The following is a 24,635-nucleotide window of genomic DNA, read 5'->3' on the forward strand; positions in this document are numbered from 1 at the left end:
GCACCACCAAATCTAGAGAAAGTGCAAATAACAACAATAACAGAGACTTTAAGCCTAGAGAAGATCAAAGATTACAGTTTCATCAACAAAAATGATATTACGAGATTAAGAAAGGATGCAATTCAAAGGAGAAACATAATAACGATAACAACATTGATACTCATCACCTTAACTATCACTTGTGTAACTCTGTTATGGAAAAACCGCAGAATTCGGTATTATCCTAAGCCCACTGAAGCCGCTCTGTCTCCACCAACTTCGTTGTGGCCATCGCTGGGGGAGGAGTTATATCGTCACGTCAACCCCCACCAAAACCCAGAAGGCACCAATAGAATAATAAGAACATATCATTAAATTTATTTTATTATTTGAGGCATTGCAACAACTGTAATTAATACTTACTTCCTGTTATCAACTTTTGTGCAATTGTTGTTGTTTTAATTTTTACTTACTCATCAAATTTATTTTACTTGTTTGACTTCATAAGACACCAATGGAATAGTAAGAACATGTCATTAAATTTGTTTTATTATTTAAAACATTGCAAAAGTTGTAAATCTTACTTGCAAAAATTGTAATTAATACTTACTTCCTGTTATCAACTTTTGTGCAATTATTATTGTTTTAATTTTACTGACTCATCAAATTTATTTTACTTGCTTGACTTCGTGTGGAATTGGTTTGCGAAATAAAAATCATTATTGGGGTAACCTTCGAAGAAACAAGGTGTTTAAAGTGTTTTATTTGAACGGAAGAAAGTTTGAGCAACATAATGTAGATTTCTTTCAGAACGCATGTGCTTATTCGCGAAACTCTTTATTGTTCTCGAAATTGCAAGTGATATTTTGTGTTGCGTGAAGTGAATTCTGGAAAATATTTTTCATGGATTCTGGACAACATGGTAAGTATTTAATAATGGGTTGTCAAATACGTCTTGCGGTATTTCTATTGAATTTTTTTATTTTTTTATGGAAATTTAAATGAATTTTTGATGACTCATGCCCAGCTCTTGACCGATGCTACGGCTGCTACTATGCCGGTCTCTTTCGACCAATTCAGCGATTTTATCGCAATTTACGACGACAGGCCTTCCGGAGCGTGGCGCATCTTCGACCACCTCTACACCAGAACGAAAACGTTGAAACCATCGTTGTGCGGTGGGAATGGAAACTGTATCGGGTGCATAAACTGCACAAATGTTATTGGCGGCTTGAGATGCATTTGTAGTAGTACTGTAAAATATGCCGTATTTTCTCTTTATTTTGCTCCATGTATGCGACGCTATAACTCACGAACGACTTAAAGGATACGACAATCAATCGAACACGTGTTAGCGCGTGAAATAAGCTTTCCAAAAAGGTATAGCATGACCCGATGCGACGAATAAAACTCGAACTACGTGCAGAGAACGTATAATATAGAGGAGGTTCATGGCGTGCCGATTGTCATCACGTTCCTCTTTTTGGAGGGGTTGAGTTTTCTATTATTATATAATGATATTATTATTTAATGATAAATTCCATTAAATCTGTTGGAATTTATAATAAAGTCATATTTCCATTATTACCTCAAATAAATATATGTATGTACATAGATACATGTACATACATACATATATTGGGCATTAGAGGTTTTGATAACATTTTAAAGACCAAGCCGTCGCACATATTCGCATATGGATGTAATTATGTATATGTACATACATATAAACAGATTTTTAAAAAACCATACCCGTAATGATAAATTTTTTTTTTGATAAAATCCCGTTTTGATAAAATCTTAAAAGTCATCTGCATATAATTATGTGTGCATGTAAACAGATTTTAAAAAACCGTACGCATAAAGTTCACATATTCACATACTTATGTAAGTAATTTTGTGTTCATGTAAACAAATTTGAAACAATCATTCGCATAATGTTTGTACTTTTGTCTACAAACAACTTTGTATGTAAATATATACAACCATTGTTTCACACAAAAACTCCGTTGTCACGGACAACCAATGAGCTGTGCCGAAAAAAATAAACGAATGGCCGCCGATTGTCACCGCAACCAGCGTAAATATGTATGTTTGTGCGTGAGCATGCATACATATCGATGCAGCTGCGTAAAAATATTTCAGAATTACAAAATATTTTTCACATTCCTTGACAAATTCAGTCAATCCCGGTTATGTGCCACAATCAAAAATACAGATTTTTGTGGTTTGTCAAAAATAAAAATATAATATGATACATAAGCGAGTGCGGATAGGTATACTTAAGCGAGTGGTACTTAAAACAATAATTTCTATGTTTTTCAAAAAACAAACCGTGAGATGCAGTGTTATAAAGAATACTATTTTCAAAGAATACGAATATTTATTAATTGAGGTTTCCAAAGAATTGTTTGTCCAAGTGCATTTTCGCTAACGAAAATGCAACAGTTAATAAAATGTACCACTAATTCCACTAACGAAAATGCAACAGTCAACAACTCCGAAGAATTTTAATAATTTGTATTTATTGTTCATTCAAGTGTATTTAAGAAAGCACAAAATAAAACGGAAGGCGGATTATCGATTAAACCTTCAACTCAGTTGTTTAATTTGTCGTTGTTCATCACTTCGGTGAAAAAAGTGGCGCAGTCGGTAGGAAAAATTTAAAATCAAGTTACATAAGAAAGGATATTGAATATTTCTATATTCGTAACGGGTAGAAAAAAAAAAAGAACAACGAATCCTTTAAAACATACAAAATATTTTTGCGAAAACGTTTAGTGAAAGTGACATTTGAACTTCGATAAGATTGAAGAACGAATCCTTTAAAACATACAAAATATTTCTGCGAAAACGTTTAGTGAAAGTGACATTTGAACTTCATAAGATTGAAGAACGAATCTTCTAAGCACACAATATAATTTTGCGAAAAAGTTTAGTGAGAGTGACATTTGAACCTCATAAGATTGAAGAACGAATCCTTTAAAACATACAAATTTTTCGAAAATAATACAAAAAGGGGTGAAGAAAGGGGTAAAAAAGATTTACTCTTATCGATGATAATTTCAGACAACAACCGAAATATAAAGATATAGCCATATTAACAACTCGTCAGAAACCAACTGCACATCCTAATCAACTTTAAACTCAACATAGTGACAATATTTTTTCCATCCTTGGAAACACATCCAGATCAACTTCAAACCCAACACAGAGCCAGGCAGACAGCAATATAATATTCAACAACAACATCAGAAAGTGAGAATCCGATTAACTATATTATATATTATTATTATTAACTGTATGTAACTGATAAAATTAGCATAGAGTAAGAAATTGAAATAAAATTAAAATATTCGTCTGGAAAACAAGAAATCAAAAAGTTGCAAGAGTTCCTACATAAAGTAACCTTGATAAAAACCCAAGCAAATAAACATTATTTAAAACATATTATTAGAGATAATTTCTTTTTTCTTCCTCCCGAACCTATAAAAAAAAGGGAAATAAAATGGCAGTACCAGCTCAAAACATTCTTACTATAAACCCTTTAAAATATCTTAATAACTTATCTGAATTCTGTGGCGACTCAAGAGACCTGCAGACATTCACCACACTTATTAACCGAATACACCCACACCTACAAACATATGACGAACTGTCCCAACTAGTTTTTTCGGACTTAATAAAATCAAAGCTAAAAGAAGAGCAAGACAGGCAATAGAAATAAACTGCCACGCGACCTCATGGACAGAGATTAAAAACATACTACAGAATAATTTCGGGGATAGACGTTCTTGCGAAGAACTCTTTGACGAACTACGAAGCGTCACCTTTAGAACAAACACTTTAGATTTTTACAACGACATGAAAACCAGGTTACACAGGTTAAATAACAAATTAGTAACCATTTTAGGAAAAACCGAAGCAACTAGAGAGAGTGCGATGAACAACAAGCGCACTGCCCTCAATATCTTTAAAAACAAACTTCCTGAACCAATGAAATCAATCCTTTTCTGTAGGAACCCAGAAGATTTGGAACATGCTATGGACATACTGTTCCAAGCCGGGTACGCACATACAGGGAACAATAACGTGAACAACAGCACAGAATTTAAAACTCATTCAAGTAATAGAAATACTGACTATAGAAACAATACACAATACAATAAAAAGGACAGTAGGAATAGAACCCAATACGGGAATTCACAACAACTATTCAACAGAAGGAATTCCCAACCAACGCCCCAAAATAACGGAAGAAATTACCAACAATCCCAGCCATACCAACAAGCAAACCCTAGTCCTCAAAACCCATCCTTCCAGAGACCAAATTTCAGAAACCAACCTGAACCTATGGACATAGGAAAAATAGAAGTGGCTGAAAATTTTCAGGAATCAGCCTCAAGAATAAATTACCATTTATAATAATAAAACCAAAGATAGATTTTATAAGACTTATAATAGACACAGGCGCAACAAACTCCATTTTAAATCCGGGTATCTGCGACCCCAAAAGAATTCATCCAACTAGTCCACTTTTAATTAAAACTCTCCAACATCGAATTTACGTTGACAAAAAGGCAATAGTACCCATGTTCGAAGAATTTAGCGACATTGGAACTAATAAACCAATAGAGAGTTTTATATAATAAAATTTCATAACTTTTTTGACGGTCTAATAGGTAACGATATATTGAGACCACTAAATGCCTGTATCGATTATAAAAAGAACGAAATAAAGATCGGTAACAAGACACTCCCTATGCACTTCGAAAACGAAAACTTAAATGAAAGAAAGATAGTAGTACCAGATGACTCTGACCTAGTATATTATAAGGAAGAAAACAGCGGAAACATTGTAAGAGAGGGAATTTTAAATGTAAGAAATCAAGAAGCAAAGATAAACTTACTATCTGAAACCAATCGGGTGACTACGCAAAATGTAGATCACGAAAGTTTTAACATAATCGAAAATAATTTTTTACCAGGAAAATGAAGGACTTTCATTTACTTCAGCAATAAAACATAGAATTAGAACTGCAAACAACATACCTATATTTTCTAAGTCATATAGGTACCCATACGTACATAAGGAAGAAGTCACAGATCAAATCCAAGAAATGTTAAAACACGGGATAATTAGGAATAGCAATTCTCCCTACTCAGCCCCAATTTGGATCGTGCCAAAGAAGGCCTATGCCAGCGGGAAACCAAAGTGGAGACTTGTAATCGACTATCGTAAACTGAGCGAAGTAACGATCGATGACAAGTTTCCCATTCCGAACATAGACGAGATTCTTGAAAAACTGGGAAGAAGCCAGTACTTCACTACACTCGATCTGGCGAAGGGTTTCCACCAAATCGAGATAGAGGAAGAAGACATCTACAAAACTGCATTTAGTGTCGAAGGAGGGCACTATGAATTTCTGCGAATGCCTTTCGGACTAAAAACAGCCCTGCAACGTTCCAGAGATTGATGAATAATCTACTCCAAGATTATATCAACAAAATCTGCCTAGTATCCTGGACGATATAATCATATTTTAAACATCCTTACAGGAACATATGAACTCACTGGACAGACTTATATTCGCAGAATTATAGGAAGTAAATTTAAAAGTCCAGCTAGATAAATCAGAATTTCTAAAAAAGAAACAAGTTCCTTGGGCACATATTACAACGGAAGGAGTCAAGCCCAATCCTAAAAAGATGAATGCGTTGTAACTTCCCATTACCCAAAACAGCAAAACAGATCAAGCAATTCTTAGGGCTCACAAGAGCTACTGGGAAGTTCATAAAGGACTACTATGGCTACTAAGCTAAACCAATGACTAAGGTGCTTAAGAAAGATTCACAGATAAATATAAATGTCTCGGACTACGAAAAAAGTTTTAACACCCTCAAGACCCTACTAACACATGATCCAATATTAACATACCCAGACTTTTCTAAAACATTTACATTGACAACGGACGCGCGTAATTACGCTTTGGGAGCGGTACTTTCGCAAGATAATCATCCAATATGCTACGCCAGTCGCACCCTTAATACGCATGAAACAAATTATAGCACAATAGAGAAAGGAATGTATTGGCAATCGTATGGGCTACAAAATATTTTAATTTACCTTTTTGGTCGTAAGTTTATAATAGAGACAGATCACAAGCCACTGACATGGCTCTTTTCTATAAAGGAACCAAATTCAAAACTTGTTAGGTGGAATTAAGATTATCTGAATACGATTATGATATTAATTACAAAGAAAGGAATAAAGAATAATAATGCCGACGCTTTGTCAAGAGATTGAAATTGAACCCAGCATTAATACACTAGAGTGCGACAGGGGGAACGATAAAAAGTACTACTTCACCAATTAATATGTTTAAAAATCAAGTAATAGTTATAATGAAAACTACCTCTGGATCATTAAGAATAAAAAATAAATCTGTTTTTAAAAATAAAAGAAGAATAATTTCTATGAAGGAAATGGAAACAGTAATTACAATACTAAAGAATCATTTTAATTCAACACAACTGAATGCTATTTTTATCGAGACGAATTTTATACTATGTTTAAAACTGTTTACGAAGAACTATTTTCAAATAACCCAAATTTTAAAGTACTTAGATCTACACTCATGACGAGAAGACATAGAAGACGAAAATCGATTAACTGAAATTATTAAAAACGAATAATATAAAGAATTAATTACGCGAATTTACAATCCTAAATTAAAACAAAGGATAACTCAGTTCATAAATAACTGTGAAATTTGTAACTTGAAAAAATACGATAGGAAACCCCGAAGATCCTTTACAAAATTACAGAAACTCCATCCAAACCTCTGGAAACATTACATATAGACGTATTTTATACTTTAGGTAAGAAACTTTTTATGACAGCAATTGATAAATTTTCGAAGTTCGCGTTAGCATTTCAAATAAACGGTAGGAGTTGGACAGAATTTAAAACAAAACTTTTGCTGATAATCAATACTTATGGGAAAATAAATAAAATTGTTGTGGGTAATGAACTAGGCTTTAAAGCTATACCGATGCAAGAATTTTTGAAAAAGGAGAACATAGATATTCACTATACTTCAATAGTAACCATACGTCTTACGCCGACATTGAGAGACTACACAACACAATCAATGAGCACATACGCTTGTTAAGGCACGATAAAGAAAACAAAGACGAAAGTATAGAAGATAAAATGATAAGAATAATAGGTTTTTTTTTTGATCTTATAAATTCAAAGAAAGAAAAGTACATTCAGAAGTTAAATGAAAACCGGAAGGATATAGAATTAGAAGGCGCACCAAATTACATTAGAGAGATAAGAGGGGGTAAACACCACAGAAAATACAGGAAAATTAATGCTGAAAAAATAGATGATGACCACTTACAGATAACAGAAACTGGACATAAATATTATAAAGCTCACGTTAGACCTAAGAAGAAATACCAAGACAAGAGTAACCCCAAAATCAAAGCTACATTTAAATAAATGTAATTTTTTTTATGATTAAATGGATCATAATGATGGCAACACTTACCCCAACATTCAAGACTCAAACCATCGACCTACAGGACGTATCGAACAATAATGGATACATACCGATAAAAACAGGAGAGACTAAAACTGTTGAACACTACATAAGAGTGCTACACATAATTAACACCACAGAATACGAACGAACTATGGAAATAATCAAAACCAACATTGACATCCTAAAGATATCCAGCAGCGAATCAAAAAAATTAATAAATACAATAAATAAGAACTTTATGCTATTAAGAGCAAAAATAGAAAACCTTAACCCACATTTCCGAAGGAAACGGGCTCTCTTAAACATTATAGGAAAAGGTCTAAAAATTATTGCAGGTACAATGGACAGTGACGATGAAGAACAAATAACTAAAACTCTTAAATTACTACATACGAACGATGAAAACTTAACTTACGAAATGAACAAACTAACCTATATAAACAATGTCATGAACTCCCAAATCCAGAATATAACTAACCACATAAACTATCAGCAAAACATTATCGGGGACTACTTAAACAAAGTCAAGAATGTTATAGGGAATAAAATTTCAACCATATAGGACGAGATAACATTTATAGAGCACATATACCAGATTAACAACGACATCTCACTCCTACGGCATCACGTAGACGACATAGGACAGATTATTTTCTCCGGGAAACTGGGAATCATCCCCACAGATATTCTCAGCCAAACCGAACTCGAATTAATCACAGACATCGACAGTTATACTAATATTAAAGTAGCCATAGCACTTCACGAAGGTAATATTATAATAATTCTCTCTATACCACAATATTCGCAAGATTCACTATCCATGGTGACATTCGTACCCATTTCTGACAAAAATAATACATCCATAAAGGTTAGCCACTCTAATGTTCTCATAGATTCAGAAAGCAATATTTATAGCACATATATTAAAGATAATATAAAAAGAAATCTTATAAAATTAACGATGATTGTTTAAACAAAATACTAAACTTTGAAGAAGCTAATTGCAAAATGCAAATATTAAATACACAAGAGATAAGCGAAATAATTCCTGGAGTACTAATTCTTAAACATTTTAACAGCACAATCCCATAACTGCAACAAAGCTAAATTAAACATTTCAGGAAATTACTTAATCAAATTCGAAAATTGTGAAATAAACGCGTTAAACAAGACTTTTACAAATGTCAAAATAAAAATACAAGACAAGTTTATTCTACCTAATATAATTACAAAAATTAAAGACAATAGTAAAACAACACTAGCAGACATAAAAATTGAATCTTTATATCTGAAGCAAATAGAATACGAAGAAACACTGAAAAATATACTATATACAGATAAGAACTCAAAAATACTTAGTTTTGGTATAGATATCTCAATTATTATATCAATATGTATCTTAATTATTTTTATATACCTCTTTAAGAATACAAAAACATATATTCCAACTGTACAATTAAAAAATGAAACTACTATAATTGTAAACAATCCGGCAAAGATAATATAATTTCGTCGGAGCCTCAAACTAACGGTGGGGGTGTTATAAAGAATACTATATTCAAAGAATACGAATATTTATTAATTGAGTTTTCCAAAGAATTGTTTGTCCAAGTGAATTTTCGCTAACGAAAATGCAACAGTTAATAAAATGTACCACTAATTCCACTAACGAAAATGCAACAGTCAACAACTCCGAAGAATTTTAATAATTTGTATTTATTGTTCATTCAAGTGCATTTCCGCTAACGAAAATGCAACAGTTAACAAAATCTATAATAACTTTATTAACTGTATTACTTTGCAAAATGCATAAGACACATTTCCTAAGAATTTTTACGCAAGCATTTATTTTTAAGTTATTGCAAGAAAGCAAAATATTAGTATTTAAGAAAGCACAAAATAAAACGGAAGGCGGATTATCGATTAAACCTTCAACTCAGTTGTTTAATTTGTCGTTGTTCATCACTTCGGTGAAAAAAGTATGCAACAAGACATAGGCAGTTAAGAGGGATGATTTTCATTTAAGCGGAGTACTACTTAACCGGGATTGACTGTACACAAAAATCAGAAGAATATTGAATATTTTCTTTGAAAAATTTCTAGACTTGAAATTCGACAAATAAACTATGTTGTCTATTTTATTCTAATATTTTTTAATACTTATATTTGCGGGGTTGTGACTTTTTCCATTTCCAACTTCAGAAATATATTCAATTTATGATTTTTAGCTTTTGAAATCGTCGCGCAAAGACGCTTGTCGGCAAGGCATGCTCGGGGAGATGTAATGGCGTCTACTTTTATGAATGAATCGAATATGCTTTTTGAAAGTACGTTTGCATTCATGAATGAAAATTTTGTTGTTGGGTAATTACTAAAAATTTTGACGTCGGCAATTTGGCTGCCATATTGGTTTCTGATGCTTTTTCAAACGATTGTTGTTTTTGTAGAACAATATTTGTAATTTTTGCGGGTGACATATCCACATGTGAACGCATGTAAGTATGTACATATGTTGTGTATGCATTGTTTGTGTGGGAATGTCATACGCACATATTTACATGTGTACTCATATTGTAAGTATGTATGATGATTTTTGTCACTATTACTGTTTTTCCAGAAGAATGTTTGTATTTTTTGATTTACATGCGTACGCATACATATATTATTTGTGTGAGAATGTCTGCGCACAAACATACATACAGGCATACCCTGCCAACATTTTCTATCGCAAAAGTCACTTATAAGTGACTTCAAGAAGTTACAATTCAACGTCTGCGATACATTTTTTTCATCATAGAAGTCACTTCCTTATTGAGAAGTTGTTCCCCGCGGACGTTACTTTCAGAAGTTACGTATTAGGGCCTTGTGGAAGTTACGTATTAGTGACTTGTGGAAGTTAAAATTTTCGTTTTTAAATTTTTTATATTTATTTCAATTCAAAAATGTATTACAAAAAAAAAAAATAATTAATTCATGTGAATATTAGAAATACGATTTTTTAAATTTTTCAGTTCATTAATTGTTTGTTTTTTTTTGTACTCTGTCTCGGGCGTGAAGTATGTGCTGTTGACACACTTTATTTATATCCATATCGGTCGAGTTCGAATATTTGGAATGACAGGCATTTATAGGAAAATAGAATTAATTGATTTCTTTATAGTTATAGTTTTATGTGAAATATTACTTTTTATTAGTTCCACGCCAAGTTAAATTAACGGCCATAGCATCCGATATAATGGATTTCAATGCCATTCTTAGGAATGAAGGGAAATCCTTTCCTCCAACTCTGTATATGATATTTTTCTAAAATTAAATATGTTCCAAATATACAAATTTATTCATAATTATGGGCATTTAGTATAAGAAAATCGACCTACCAGCTGAGATGTTATTTTGTCGTTCAACAGCAGCTTCGTGTCAAAATCAATAAAGTCCTTGACATCCATGAAAGGTAAGGAAGGTATTAGAGACGTATCATCCTTCTCACGCATATTTCTTTGCTGCTTGACTTCAGTTTTTAACGCAACGACTTCTTCCGTCAAAGTTTTTATTATTTTTGTATTAGTTATGTAATAATGCATATTAATTTAGATGCTTCTCTTTTATTTATCAATTTAATAGCCTTTGCTGACAATTCACTCATTTTAATTATATTTTCAATAATATTTCAAATTAAAACACCACGAAACAAATAATTTTCTAGTTCCAAAAACAATATCACACTTTAGCACTGACCACAAACTGCAGAAGACACAAAACCAATGAACCAGATGTCAACAACTTCTTTTTATATTCTGTTGTTTTCATCTAATTTCATTTTGCATCGCTGCGACTTCAACGTCGGTGATTGCGTTCATTGTTTATCTTTTGCATAACGGGACAACAATCTTTAATATAACGTCTGGAAGTGACTTAAAAGTGACGCATTTGGCGTTTGACACGTGAACGCGACAACTATCTTTATTTTAACGTACGGAAGTGACTAAAGCGTGACGTATTTGGCGTTGCCGATAAAAGACACTTCCAAATGTTGGCAGGGTATGTGTGTACGTAAATATAGAGAAGCGCGCGCTTTTTATATTACTGAAAAATAATATCTTGATTTGAAATTGATTTGTACTTGCATACATACATATCTGCAGGATAGATGTGTATGAAAGTTTTAAATGATAAGAGGTATGATTTCATATATTATTATGGTAATATATTATGTTTTTAGGATATTACGATAATATTTCATGTGTATAGCATATAGACATGCATACGAAATTATATAATATTATCAAAGATAAGGAATGTTTAAAAAGTAGCTCATTTGCCCATTAACTACAAATATTACCATGAAAATAGCATGATTTAATAATAATGTTATCAATTTTGCATGAATTCGCAAAAATTCGCAAAATTATATTCATATCAATTGATATGATAGCATGTAAAAGTATAAAAATATAAGCCAAAAGGCCAACAGGCGTCTGTAAAAGAAATGTATATTTCTGAGCATGATTTTCATTGAATTCTCAGCTCTGTTCACTCATTTCTGTTAAAATTTCTCCTGCCGAGCCAAAAGTGGTGAAATCCACTAATAGAAAATTCATGGCTCTTGACAGTTCACACGCTTGTCCGTAGTTGAACCTTCTCTATATTATACGTTTTCTGCTACGTGCTTTCAGCGCCAACTAGCGACAATACCGCAAGACATTTTTGACAACCAATATATTCAACATAAAGTATTCGGTTACTCCCGAAATTAGCCCTTCCTTACTCGTTTTATTTTAATATATTGCATTATTATATTCAATCATGCATTTTTATTCCTTTTCATTCATAAAATCACTTTAAATAATTTTGTTCGGTTTTTGAGACCAAATGCTCCTATGTGCTGCGGTTCGAAAATCGGAGTAGCCTCCTTGTTAACTATAAGCAACTAAAAGTGCGAAAAATCTATAACTATATGTGTCATTAAATTTTACATTCGGGATAGTACAAGCCAGTTTTATAGTTCCCATTGTCAAAATTTGGTAAAGGGAGTGGCATTGCTCTCATTTAGGTGAAATCACATCTAATGACCAATTCCAATCGAATACGGCATATAACGTAACTGTAAAATTTTTATATTACACTTTGAAAATTTACGAAATCGTATACAAGTCAAGCCTAAATAAAACTTTGCACAAATAGTGCCTTGGAGGTATACAATCCCAATCTCAAGAATTGTAAAAATTGGGCCATACCTGTTCAACCCTCCAATTACCAAATATGGAGTCTTCAGTGCCTGGTGCTAACTTTTTACTGTATTTAACGGTGAATCTGTGAGATATATTATTTCAATTAGGTGGATTCTCTTTCTGATAATAGTATGCCTGCACAGCAAAGCTGGATTGAATCTGGAATATTTTCGAACTTCCAGTTTAATTATACCGCATGTGTTTTTTTTCCTGACGAGATGATCGGTGGCTAAAATGGATAAAAACAGGTGAAAACTTGCTCAACCCTCAAATAACTAATATCAACATTTTTATACATTCAGTTGATTCAACTTCTTATATAAGGTATTGTTGATGGTATGTGAGGGACCTTAATGAAACTCAGAGATCCCCTTTTTCTAATAATATGTAGAATGCCAAAAACCGATAAAACCGACAGCTATCTCTCACATACGTATTTAAAGATTTTCACACTTCCAGTTGGCCTTATATTGTATACATCTCACAATATGTAATATATCTTAGAAAAATTATTTGAACATATATTATATTATTGAATTTACCTTAGTTAAATACTGAAAATATGTAAAATTTTATTAGAGAACTTCAAACAATTTCCGTTACCTATAACTTCTGATAGTGATGGTTTTGCGCTGAAAATGAATAGAGTTGGTCTAAGTAAAATTTAATTTAACTTAAAAAAATACCAAATTTGATTGTAATTCATTCCCGATTTCGTCGTACATTGAATGTTCAATTATTTCGCAACATTTTTATACTCTTGCAACATGTTGCTACAGAGAACATTATTTTGTTCACCCAACGGTTGTACGTATCACCAAAAATCAATAGAGATAAATATAGTGTTATATTTATGTACATAGAATATATAAATATTCAGAATGAAAACAACGAACTGAAGTTCGGATGACTGTCTGTCTGTCCGTGCAAGCTGTAACTTGAGTAAAATTTGATATATCGTAATGAAATTTGGTATGCACGTCCCTTGGCAAGAAAGATGTTGCAAGTACCGAGTATCCTTTTTCATATAAAACAAGTAAGGAAGGGCTAAGTTCGGGTGCCACCGAACATTTTATACTCTTGCATGATAAAGTGATAATCGAGATTTCATTATCCGTCATTTACATATTTTTTTATTTTGCTGTAAAATTAATTAGATTAGTAGTTCCTGAGATATGGTTTTTGGTCCATGAGTGGGCGACGCCACGCCCAGTTTCAATTTAAAAAAAAAAAGCCTGGGTGCAGCTTCCTCCTGCCATTTCTTCCGTAAAATTTAGTGTTTCTGACGTTTTTTGTTAGTCGGTTAACGCACTTTTAGTGATTTTCAACATAACTTTTGTATGGGAGGTGGGCGTGGTTATTATCCGATTTCTTCCATTTTTGAAATTATACTTCTTATTAGAGTTCGGAAAAGGTTGCGATAGACTCAGGTTGCGCAACCTTGCTCAATATGAATCTACGCAACCTTGCTGAATATGAATCTACGCAACCCCTTGCTCAATATGAATCTACGCAACCTTGTCTGCGAAGATGTTCGAGCAGCAAGCGAAGCGGTGACAATCGGCGATCGTTTGTTCGTTTCTTTCGGCACAGCTCGGCTTTTCTACCAACAACACAATGCTGCCATGCTTATGCTGTTGTTGTTTTTGTAGAACAATGTTTCAATTTTTGGTTGGTGACATATTCAATTAAAAAATCAATTCTGTTGGGATTCGAACCTACGTACCTAGGTGCTCGTCGTAAGTTTTAAAGCGCTTACCACCTAGACCACCATTGACACTTGTATAGCGTTGTCCTAATTATGGTTTGGTTATGCATGAAAGAAATACACAATGGATCGCCGATTGTTACCTCTTTCCTTGCTGCTGCTGCGCGTATGTATGTTTGTATGCTTGTTCATTATTGAAGTTATACTCCTTTTTCTTTCCTTTGTCTTTAATTTCTGCGAATTCTCAACTATTTTATGTGCCCTTTTGTTGAAATACCCTGCGTTGGTCCATTTTTTGGAAATCGACCCGCGATGACTAGGTATATCGTTTTATCTGACAGCGTGAGGTTTAAGAAGTTCATTTCTAATGTTGTCTTGTGGCATATTAGAAATGATGTTTCTTCGAAAACCGTTCGCTTACAACGGATAAAACGACTTCTGAGTGGTGATTTTAATGAATGAATTCTTTTTGGTTGAAATGCTCTGCGTTGGCTGTTGAAAAGTTAAGACTATACTTCTCAGGATCATTCAATTCTTTAAAGATATTAATGACCTTTAGAAATATGCATATTTGCATTATTTCGTTGTCATATCCATATTCGTAGCAATAGAATTTCTATGGCATAAGTAAAGTAATGGCCGCCGATTGTCACCCCTTGCCGATGTAGCAGCTTCGCCTACAATCATGCGTAAATATTTTTTTTTTTTTTTTTTTTTTATAGTAGGGGGAAGCATCGAAAGCCGATGTGCGGAACTTTAATCCGCTAAACCTAACCTACTCCCAACTCAGGACTCTCCCACGGAACCACCGGCTAGGTATTACTTCGTGGGAGGGATAAGAGGGAGGGACAAGTCTCCTCTATTTCGCGGACTGACGGACGCCTAGTCTGTTGAAAAGATCTCAGTTTGGTCATTATGAACGCTGACGCTTCGCTGACAGCTTTCCATTTATCAGTCGACTGACACATGAGTGTGGTCAAGTTATCGACCGTAAAACTACCACCGAGTATGGTTTTTAGCTGTTCCCTTGTATTCGAAAATCGAGGGCAATGAAATAATACATGTTCAGAGTCTTCTATATGCTCTGTACACGTCGGACAGTTCGGACTAATGTCATTGTGGAATCTGAAAAGGTAGGTTCTAAAGCATCCATGTCCACTAAGTATTTGGGTCAGATAGAAATCTAAGTCCCCATGTCGTCTGTCTATCCACGTGTGGATGTCCGGTATAAGTCGATGGGTCCAGCGCCCTTTGGATGAGGAATTCCACCGCTCCTGCCACATTTTAGTACTCTTGTTTCTCTCCTCTGTCCTTACCGATACTGTTTTAGGCGTTGATAATTGATATAAACGCTCGAGTTCATCTCCCTGGATGTCAATGGGCGGCATGCTGGCTAATACTTCAGCAGCGTCGGTTGATATAGTCCGGAAAGCACTAATTACCCGAATTGCAGAAAGCCTATGCACTGCAATTATTTGTTTTGCATACGCTTTTATATCCATTGCCTGTATCCATACTGGTGCCGCATACAGTATTACGGAACTCATTGCTATCGCTATTAAGAATCGCCGGCTGAACGCACACAGCCTCTATTGGTCATCATTCTCGATAGCGCATTATAAATTCTGTTTGCCTTGGCGGAAGTATACCCAAGTGTTCTTTAAATTTTAATTTGGAATCTAGTATTACCCCTAGATACTTCACCAGGCTGCGAGGTAATCTTGCATTCCCTATGGTGAGCTCTATTCGTTCTTCTATCTTCCTAGTGCTTATCAGTAAAACTTCTGTTTTTTCCTCCGCCAGTTTCAGACTCATAGATGAGAACCATTGGCGTAGACTATTTAAGCACTCATTACATTTATTTCTCAGGTCGGCTAATTGTTTGGCGACTGCTACCACCATGAGGTCATCCGCATAAGCTACTAGTTTCACGTCTGTTGGTTGCTGTCTTCTTAGCACCCCGTCATACATAAGGTTCCATAATAGTGGGCCTAACACTGAGCCTTGTGGTACTCCACTTGTGATAGAGTAGCTCTTGGTGCCTTCGTCCGTCTCAAAAATCAGCTTTCTGTTTTTAAAATAGCTCGTTATTATATTTATGAGGTACTCAGGGGCACGTATTTCATCCAGGGCTTTAATTATGTCTGCCCATTTTGCTGAGTTGAACGCATTTTTGACATCCAGGGTAATCAGCGCACAATACTTGTGCCACCTTTCCATCTTTTGCCACTTACTGCACATTTCGCAATATCGACGACTTCTCGTAGTGCGTCAATAGTGGATCTCTTTTTTATGAAGCCGTATTGTCTCTCTGATAATCCGCCGGCTTTTTGGATAGCTAGTTCCAAGCGGTTTCTTACGATGCTTTCGTACACATTCCCAATCGTGTCGAGCATGCAAAGGGGTCGATATGATGAAGGTTCTTCTGGTGGCTTTTTTGGCTTTGGGAGTAGAACCAGGCGTTGAATCTTCCACGGATCGGGGAACACCTCTTCTAATATACACGCATTGTACATGTTAATAATCCAACTGGGTCTAAGAGTTATGGCTTCTTTAAGGGCTCTATTTGGTATACCATCTATTCCAGGCGCTTTAGAGTTTTTGATTTTTTTCGCAATTGCCAATAGTTCGTCTTCTGTGACTAATAGAGGTGGCTCCGTAGCTTCGTTTCTTTTAATGTAGGAAATGGATGCATGTGTGGGGAATAACGCTTCGACAACATTTTTCATAAATGATGCGTTCTTAGGTAGAACGCGCATGCGTAAATATGTATGTATGTATACGTATGATCGTGAATACATATCGACGCAGATTTTTGCGAGGAGCACCAGAAAGTTGTGCAATTTATGATTTTTAGCTTTTGCCATCGTCGCGAAAAGACCAGCTTTTGGCAAAGGCACGGGGAGATAATAAATTATAATAAATTTATGAAATGTGAATTTAAGTTTTCTAGTTTTCTTTCATACAAAATGATATGCATTTCTTGGAACATCACTAAGAAGTATAACTTCATCCGCGCGTAGGGACTCCACGCACCTTTTTTGAACTGTTTATGAAAATGCTTGAAGGAAACGGCTCTATAGAGTTTGGTTGACATAGCTATAGTAGTTTTCGAGATATGTACAGAAAACTTAGTAGGGGGTGGGGCCACGCCGACTTTTCCAAAAAATTACGGTTTTCGCCATTTTGTGGGCGTAGCAGTGGGCCGATTTTGCCCATCTTCGAACCTAACCTTTTTATGGAGCCAAGAAATACGTGTACCAATTTTCATCATGATATCTCAATTTTTATCCAAGTTACAGCTTGCACGGACGGACGGACGGACGGACAGACAGACATCCGGATTTCAACTCTACTCGTCACCCTGATCACTTTGGTATATATAACCCCCTATCTGACTCTTTTAGTTTTAGGACTTACAAACAACCGTTATGTGAAAAAAACTATTATACTCTCCTTAGCAACTTTGTTGCGAGAGTATAAAAACGAATATTACATACATGCTTTTGTTTGAAATATGCTATATATATGTGTATGTTTTTTGGGAAAATGGCTACAATTTAGAAAAGAAATATCTTGATTTTTTTAAAGGTATTTAAAAACATTTGTTGAATCTCATTATATTCATTTTCTCCAAGTTCGGAGTATGTAGCGACCTTTTCCTTATTAAAATGTCTTTTTACCATATTGATTATGTTAAAGTTATTGATATCTCCTTTGTCAATAAAAACGCGTTTATTATACCCTGAACAGGGTATATTAAGTTTGTAACACCCAGAAGGAAGCGTCGGAGACCCTATAGAGTATATATATAAATGATCAGTATGTTGAGCTGAGTCGATTTAGCCATGTCCGTCTGTCTGTCTGTCTGTATATATACGAAGTAGTCCTTCAGTTTTTAAGATATCGTTTTGAAATTTTGCAAACATCATTTTCTCTTCAAGAAGCTGCTCATTTGTCGGAACTGCCGATATCGGACCACTATAACATATAGCTGCCATACAAACTGAACGATCGGAATCAAGTTCTTGTATGGAAAACTTTCAGATTTGACAACATATCTTCCTGAAAGTTATTGCTCATAGAAATAATTTAATATCGGAAGAAATTCTTCAGATCGGCTGACTATAACATATAGTTGTATTACAAACTGAATTATCGGAATCAAATGCTGGTATGGAAAACTTTTGCATTTGACAAGATATATTCACGAAATTTGGTATAGATTATTTTCTAAGGCAACAATGTAATCTCCGAAAATCAGATTACTTCAGATCAGATTACTATAGCATATAGCTTCCATACAAACTGAATGATTACTATAGCATATAGCTTCCATACAAACTGAACACATAGTTACTAAAAGAAATGCACCTGTGAAGGGTATATTAGCTTCGGTGCAGCCGAAGTAAACGTTTTTTCTTGTTTTTGAATATATTTACTACTTCGCATTCTTTTGATTCAACCAAAATTAGCTGTTGTTTGAAACGATTTACAACCGTATTGAGAGTTGTAGAATGATTATAAGAGCATTCTTCCTGAGAATGGTTGGTTTGAACTTCCATAGAAATTGTTTGATTTTTCTCTTCTCCAGCTTCTTCTCCTTAATTTTTAACATTTATTTAACGGTCATTCCCAAATTTTTGGTATTAATCATATATATCTCGTTACGATCAATTCGGCTTAGGAAATCGGCTTTTTCTTTTCCAGTTATATAATCGATTTTTGCATTATATTCCCCCAATTATACTAACCAACGCTATAGCCCGGGATTTATATCCTTACCACAATTTTTTTCTGCAACCACTTAAGCGGTTGATGATCTGTTTTAAGATCGAACTCCCTTCCGTATAAATAAGGTCTGTAATACATATTTTACTATCCACACTATCGCTAAGAACTCGTTTTCTATAGTTGAGTAGTTTTTTCGTGACTGTTTAATGTTCCCGAAGCGTATGAAACTGGATGCTCATCTTGAGTGAGAACTGTTCCAATAGCAAAGTTACTTGCATCAGTTATTAGTTTAGATCTTTCGTTAAAAACTGGTAATCTTAAAATGGTAGGATTTGTAATCATGCCTTTTAATTTTTCAAAGGCGGTTATATAACTTGGGTTATATACGTTAATTTTTGCATTCTTTTTTAGATATGCAACCATAGGGTAAGCTATTTTAGAATAGTCTTTGATGAATTTCCAATAGAAGCCTGTGACACCTAGAAAAGATTTTATTTACTTTACTTTAATTTTCGTATGGCCACCTTTCCACCTTATTTGGGTTTGGCTTTATCCCTTCAGGGGTTAATAAATGACCTAGAAAGTTGGTTTCTTTTTTTAGAAAATTGCATTTACCTCGTCTTTCATTCAATTACGCTTGTTGTAATTTTTATACTCTCGCAACAAAGTTTCTAAGGAGAGTATTATAGTTTTGTTCACATAACGGTTGTTTGTAAGTCCTAAGACTAAAAGAGTTAGATATAGGGTTATATAAACCGAAGTGATCAGGGTGACGAGTAGAGCTGAAATCCGGATGTCTGTCTGTCCGTCCGTCCCTCCGTGCAAGCTGTAACTTGAGTAAAAATTGAGATATCATGATGAAACTTGGTACACGTATTTCTTGGTTCCATAAGAAGGTTAGGTTCGAAGATGGGCAAAATCGGCCTACTGCCACGTCCACAAAATGGCGAAAACCGAAAACCCCTAAAGTGTCATAACTAAGCCATAAATAAAGATATTAAAGTGAAATTTTGCACAAAGGATCGCATTAGCGACGGGCATATTTGGACGTAATTTTTTTTGGAAAAGTAGGCGTGCCCCCGCCCCTACTAAGTTTTTTGTACATATCTCGGAAACTACTGTAGCTGTGTCAACCAAACTCTATAGAGTCGTTTACTTCAGGCATTTCCATATACAGTTCAAAAATGGAAGAAATCACGCCCACCTCCCTTACAAAGGTTATGTTGAAAATCACTAAAAATGTGTTAACCGACTAATAAAAAACGTCAGAAGCACTAAATTTTACGGAAGAAATGGCAGAAGGAAGCTGCACCCAGATTTTTTTTTTTTATTGAAAATGGGAGTGGCGTCGCCCACTTATGGACCAAAAACCATATCTCAGGAACTACTCCACGGATTTCAATGAAATTCGGCATATAATATTTTGTTAACACCCTGATGACATGTACGAAATATGGGTAAAATCGGTTTACAATAACGCCTTCTTCCAATATAACGCTATTTTGAGTTCCATCTGATGCCTTCTCTGTATAATATATACATTAGGAACCAATGATGATAGCGGAATAAAACTTTACACAAATACGGTATTTGAAAAATATGTAAATGACGGATAATAAAATCTCGATTATCACTTTATCATGCGAGAGTATAAAATGTTCGGTGACACCCGAACTTAGGCCTTCTTTACTTGTTTTTATATGTATTTCAATTCAAAAATCCTTAAGTTAAATATCTTAGTATTGTTTTATTCGTCGCATCGGGTCATGCTAAACCTTTTTGGAAAGCTTATATGATTGTCGTTTCTTTTACGTCGTTCGTGAGTTATAGCGTCGCAAACATGGAGCAAAATAAAGATAAAATAGGGCATATTTTACAGTACTACTACGATAAAGGCAAAAATGCATCTCAAGCCGCCAATAAAATTTCCATTTCCACCGCACAACGATGGTTTCAACGTTTTGGTTCTGGTGTAGAAGTGGTCGAAGATGCGCCACGCTCCGGAAGGCCTATCGTCAAAAATTGCGATAAAATCGCTGAATTGGTCGAAAGGGACCGGCATAGTAGCAGCCGTAGCATCGGTCAAGAGCTGGGCATGAGTCATCAAAAATTCATTTCAATTTCAATAAAAAAAAATCAATAAAAATACCGCAAGACTTTTTTGACAACCCATTATATACATAGATATAGGTAGATATACATATGTGTATATTAGGGGCCATCCATAAATTACGTCACACAAATTTAAGGACTTTTTAACCCCTCCCCCCGTCCTTGTCACAAGTTGTCACATTTTGAACTCCCCCCCATGTCGTGACGTCACACGTTTACCAATTTTATGGATTTATCAAAAATTAAAAAAAAAAAACAGGTTACTCTATTTATTCTTATATTTATTTAATAATCTTTAATAAAATCAACATAGTACAGAGACAACGAATGACTAGTCAAGAAATAATATATACTTAATTATGCTAATTAAAAATACAAAACTTTATCATCTTGTGTCCATGGACTTTTGACCCACTCCTTTATATCATTTGTTACTGGTAAATCAGGCACTTCATTTTCGTTCTGAATTTGGATGTCAGGAACATCTTTCGAATCAACATCGTCTTCTTCCATCCATAAACAGAGAATCTCTCGGGCACGTCTAGCCGCAATTCTTTGAGGACGAATTTTCGCGATAGGTAACTGATCTTATTTTTTATGTGATTGATTGTGTTGATTGGTGGCTTTATATGAAGAAAAATATAGGCCACATATGCTACACGATCTTTTAAATAAGTATGACTCGACGCTAGGGCTATAACTGTCATATGGAACTTGTTTCAGATGGGATGATGCTTGGAGATTGGACATGATCTTTTAAATAAGTATGACTCGACGCTAGGGCTATAACTGTCATATGGAACTTGTTTCAGATGGGATGATGCTTGGAGATTGGACATGATCTTTTAAATAAGTATGACTCGACGCTAGGGCTATAACTGTCATATGGAACTTGTTTCAGATGGGATGATGCTTGGAGATTTTTAATCTGTAGTAATAATGGAGCAAACTTAGCGTCGTTGTCATCACTCCCTGTGACTCCATAACCTTCTGATGTCTGTTTAATTAGAACTCTATTCACACTGAATCGTTACCCTGACAGCACTTTCCTCGTGCGACGCCATTACAATGCGCGAGACAATTTTGTAACTTTAATTAAAATTATAATATAAAATAAAATAAAGTACGCTTCGCAGAAGAGCCCTAATGTTTTCAAATTTATTGTAACGAACCCTGGACACGGCGAGTATACCTCAACAAGTTATGTATACTTGTAAGAAGCAGGGGCAGTAAAAACCTTCGTTACAACTTAAGTATTAAAAAAACAAAGATTGTGTTTATAAGTGTTTAATATTTTTTTGTTTACCTATAAATTTCACGTTTGCACATCACAAATTTTGAAATTTGATGTCACAAAGCTTTTGACCCCCCCTGCCCCTTGTCACACAATGTCACTTCTGATGATATGTTGTTGTTTTTTTTGTAAGTAAAACTCAAATAAAATGTGTTACTTTGTTGATTTTTTTAAATAAATTTAGAAAAATATATACAGTAGAGTCGTTTATAATTATAAGACCACCACTGTAGGTATATAGGTACCTTCCTTTCCTTTCCTGTGCCTGGTCCACTGCACTTTTTGTTTTTTAAGTTTAGCACACTGCGCTCCCCTGTCTTTATTGCCTTGTTTCGTTTGTTATATATGTATATATGTATGTATTTTTTTCCGTTCGTCACTGCACTTTGTTTTGCTTTATTTTATAATGACACTTTGTTTTTGTTTCTGTCACCTCATTGATTATTTTACGCGAAAACTCGATTCTCGAGTAGAATCGGAATCGAGTTTACCATCCCTACTGGCAGCCATTGCGTGCACATATAATAACCTCCGCACAATTACCACCACAAAAAAAAAGATTTTTTTTCATGTAATTTATATGAAAAATAGAAAATTTGAAACAGGCACCTCTTAATATTAATATTAGGAGCTGATCTTTTGAGTGACTTTTTTCACATTTTCGAAAGTTTTTAGCTTGTTTTTCAGTTGAAAAAAAGGTTGCATCAGAATGACACACCCTAATGTATATACAACTACAAAGCCCTTAAAGTAACCAAGTGAGCGTATTTAATCCACTTTTTATACTTAATAATAATGTATGCATATATGTATACAAAAAGACGATTTTATATACTAATATAAAATCTGCAACTTAAAATCCGTTTTAATAGCGCGTGTTCAGCCGCTTTCGTGTGCGTGTGATATTTTTCGCAGTAGCATAATTATCAGTCAAACACGCGTGTTTGGATTTTTATTGCGTTGAGCGCCACTGTTATAAAATCTTTATAAAATATAAATTTAATTTATAAATAAAATTGTTAAAAAATCACAGTATATAAAGTGTTTTTATTTTAATTAAAGCAGTAGTGTGTGCTCATAATATATTGGATACAATACAATACAACATGCTAGTGTAAGTGATTTATCAAAAAGTATACATAAATGTTAAAATGGGCATTTAAATAAATATATTCTTCAAATAAAGCCAAGGTCATAACTTTGTAGACAAAAGGCAAATCCGTAAAATTTTTAAGTGCGCGTTAGTTCAATGATTTCAATGATCACCAGACGCATTCGTACAAGCAAGAAAAGTTATTCTTCTTTTTACTGATTTTATGTCCCGGAGCCGAGAATTCTTTTGAGCGCACAAGAGTTATATCAGGCAAAAGTTTCCAAAAGAGGCCAAACTCATCCGCATTGTATACATATCTGCTCCTTGTTCAAACCTAAATCAGTAATTTTATTGTTAAGTTTTGTAAGAATAGGTTAACTGATTGAGTATTATTCACAAGTTTTTCGACACATATTTCCAGTGTTCGTATTCCATATCTGTTTTTGAAATTTGTGATCCACCTATTGCTAACACGAAAGTCGCCTGGATTTTACTGTATTTTTGCATGGAAAATTTTGCCTTTACCTTGAACATATCAGTCGTGATAGGTAAGTTCTTTCCTCTATTTACGCTCATATATGTACATATGTACAATATAGATACATTTTTGAAATTTCTTACCTCTCGATTTGGTTGAAATCAAATTGACTGCCTTGTTCACGCTTGGCGTGGCAATAGCGTTCACAAAAAAGCTTTTAGAAAATATATAGCTCGCCCGGGGGCGTGGCAATAGGCGAAAATGGGTTTTCACCATGTCCCCCCTTTTGTTTCACTACAGTTGGAGGCGTATGAGGCCGAGAGGGATAAAAATCATTTTGCGAGTTAGTTCACTCCTGTGGCTTTCAGGAAAGCCCTCAACCTCTCCTCTATCCCTACCAGGGTCGTGGCAATAGCGTTCACAAGAAATGTAACATTTTGAGAAAAATTACATTTT

At 34.4% G+C, this 24,635-nt stretch overlaps 1 protein-coding gene and 1 pseudogene across 1 annotated transcript in view; both read left to right on the forward strand.

Moving 5' to 3' along the window:
- Positions 1 to 24,635, forward strand: part of LOC120780044 (piggyBac transposable element-derived protein 3-like) — a gene marked incomplete at its 3' end in the record, with an annotated part of 46,970 nt that overhangs the window by 17,611 nt on the left and 4,724 nt on the right. The window lies entirely within an intron of this gene.
- LOC120780047 lies at positions 14,774 to 14,915 on the forward strand (annotated as a pseudogene).

The sequence above is a fragment of the Bactrocera tryoni genome, unplaced genomic scaffold, assembly GCF_016617805.1.
Source record: "Bactrocera tryoni isolate S06 unplaced genomic scaffold, CSIRO_BtryS06_freeze2 scaffold_122, whole genome shotgun sequence".
NCBI lineage: Eukaryota > Metazoa > Arthropoda > Insecta > Diptera > Tephritidae > Bactrocera > Bactrocera tryoni.